This window comes from Peromyscus californicus, unplaced genomic scaffold, assembly GCF_007827085.1.
Source record: "Peromyscus californicus insignis strain IS unplaced genomic scaffold, ASM782708v3 Scaffold_170__1_contigs__length_76061, whole genome shotgun sequence".
Classification (NCBI taxonomy): domain Eukaryota; kingdom Metazoa; phylum Chordata; class Mammalia; order Rodentia; family Cricetidae; genus Peromyscus; species Peromyscus californicus.
The window spans coordinates 57013-59966 of record NW_026294459.1 but is presented as its reverse complement, the minus strand read 5'-3'; positions in this window follow the sequence as shown (position 1 = coordinate 59966).

Sequence of the window (2954 nt, the reverse complement as noted above, 5' to 3'; positions counted from 1 at the left end):
TATAATCTTCCCTTGGTATCCATGGAGGATTCATTCCAGGATGCCCTGTGGATACCAAATCTGCAGAAGCTCATGTTCCTTATATAAATAGCACAGCATTTGCATATAATGGATACACATCTTCCTCTCCACTTTAAATCATAAGATCATCTATAGACAACTTACAATCCAAATACCACCTATGAAGAGCTATATCAATAATTGTCATAATATATTGTATACAGAATGAGGACAAGGGGAGGTAATGCCTGTAAACATTCACTACAGTGGTAAAGTCTTCTGTAAATTTAATTTAAAACATGGAATTGTCTCCAGACTGCTCATACTACCCAGTGTAACTCAAATGTTTATGTAAATCATTGTCACACTATGTTGCTTGGAGAAGAATGACAAGGAAAAATGTCTGCACATGCTCACTAAAGATGTAAACATGTTTCCTAAGTATTTTTGCTCAGTAAAATGGATGGCAAAGACAACTACAAGAGGCCTATTTTCACACTGAAGGAGGCTATTAAAAAAAACCAAATAACTCTCATTTAACAAGAAATCAAAGAAAGTAACAAAAATTCCCAATGTCCTCACATTCTATACTGATGCAAATAAATCAGGGAAAGCAGGATATAAATCAGGAGACCTAAGTAAAGTGGTACAAAGTCCATACAGCTCTGTACAAAAGGCAGAACTGTATGCCATTCTTATTGTACTGAAAGACTTCACAGAACCCCTCAATATAGTCACTGACTCTCAATATGCAGAGAGAGTTGTTTTACATATTGAAACTGCTGAATTTATTCCTGATAATACAGAATTAACTTCATATTCATACAATTGCAGGAAATCATCAGAAAAAGGGAACATCCTATATATATAACACATATCAGATCCCATACAGGTCTGCCAGGACCTCTAGCACAAGGTAATGATGAGATTGATCAGTTACTAATAGGTAATGTGCTAGAAGCTTCAGAATTTCATAAGAAATGCCATGTAAATAGCAAAGTTTGAAGAAGGATTCTCCATCACTTGGCAACAGGCTAAGGATATTGTGAAAAAATGTCCTACTTGTTCCATCTATAACCAACTTCCATTACCTGCAGGGAGCAATCCAAAAGGTATACAAAGAAATGAAATTTGGCAGATGGATGTGTTTCATTTTGCAGAATTTGGAAGATTAAAGTATGTACATCATACCATTGACACCTATTCAGGATTTCAATGGGCAACTCCTATGAGTTCTGAAAAGGCTGATTCTGTGATTACACACCTATTAGAAGTTATGGCCATCATGGGAATACCTGTACAAATTAAGACAGACAATGCCCCAGCATATGTCTCCAATAAAATGAGACAATTCTTTGCTTATTACAATATAAAGCATGTTACAGGTATACCACACAATCCCACAGGCCAAGCAGTCATAGAAAGATCCAATCGAACTTTAAAGGATATGCTAAATAAACAGCGACAGGTAACAATGACTCCTAGAAATAGATTGCATAGTGCTTTATTAACCTTGAATTTTCTCAATGCTGATGAAAAAGGAACAACAGCTGCAGAGAGACATTGGACGACAGACAAAACTCCTGAGCTAAACCAACCGGTTTATTTCAAGGATGTGCTGACCTCAGAATGGAAACCTGGATATGTTCTACGTTGGGGAAGGGGTTTTGCCTTTGTTTCTGCAGGAGAAGAGAAGCTATGGATACCAACAAAATTAATAAAAATTCGATTTGAACAGGAAAAACCCCTTGATGAGGTGAAGTAAAAGATCATCCACCAATGTGACATCTCTACAAGTTGTAAGAAAAATTTAACAATCAAGGTTGGGGTAGGGTTCTGTTTTTGTCTTTCCAGGATAATGGAAATACCCATCTTCCAAAAATCATAAGGCCTTGGATATCCGGATGTTTACAGCAGAAAGAAAGAATCTATTGGTACCAATCTACACACGGTAAAATCTCACTGTCTAACATCTATCTCTCTATCAATCTAGAAAAGTTGTGGTTCCAATTCAATTATAAGCCAAGCTGGCTTTGGAGATGGAATTGGCTCACTCCTTCTCTAAACCCAAGCACATTGCTAAAAGAAAAGTTTGAGAGATTCTTCAGTTCCATATCAGAAGAGCCCTCTGGTGTGGGACAGAAGGAAACCAATAAAAGGGACCATTGTCTTCTAGATTCTAATTCTCTGCATGCTTACTCTTGATTTCTCAGAATCCTTTCTTACATGCTATGTCCTCTTTAAATCCAAATCTTCCATTTTGATAACAAATAAGTTTTTCTAATAGCAATCTCAGAAGTCTCCAGAAGGAAGATGGGGCCCCAACAACAACTCTACCCAATCCAGAATGATGCCATGGTAATCATCATCATACTACACTTCTTACCGGAATTTCAGACAATCTTACCCATTACTCTAAGACTTACTGCAGAACCTACAGTTAGTCTAACTGAGATTTAACTATCTGAGCTTTCTCACAGTACCCAACAGAGATAACATCACCCCCTAAACAGCAGGAAGCAATTCTAAGAAAACGACGCCCCTTCTCCCTTAGGTTTCATAATTCTCAGGGTTATGGATGATGGTTATAGGGTTGGGGGTGGAAGGAAATATTAAACTCAGTATTCCAAAAAAAAAAAGAAGAAGAAATGGAATGGATAGGTATAAGATATTATGGTAGATTATTATGTATACTAGTAAACAAATTTAGTAAAATAGTAGCCTTAAATAATTTGCACTGTAATTTGCACTGTTATGGGTTCTTATATGTTGATACAAATGTAAACTATTTTTATATTCCTGTTTAAGATAATTTGTATATTGATACAAATATGGAACTATATTTGTTATAATGTACATATATTTCTACTCTTATTTGAAATACTTGTATATTGATACAAATGTAAATTTATATCTGTCATACTTATGTAGGTTCTACTTCTGTTTAGGATATT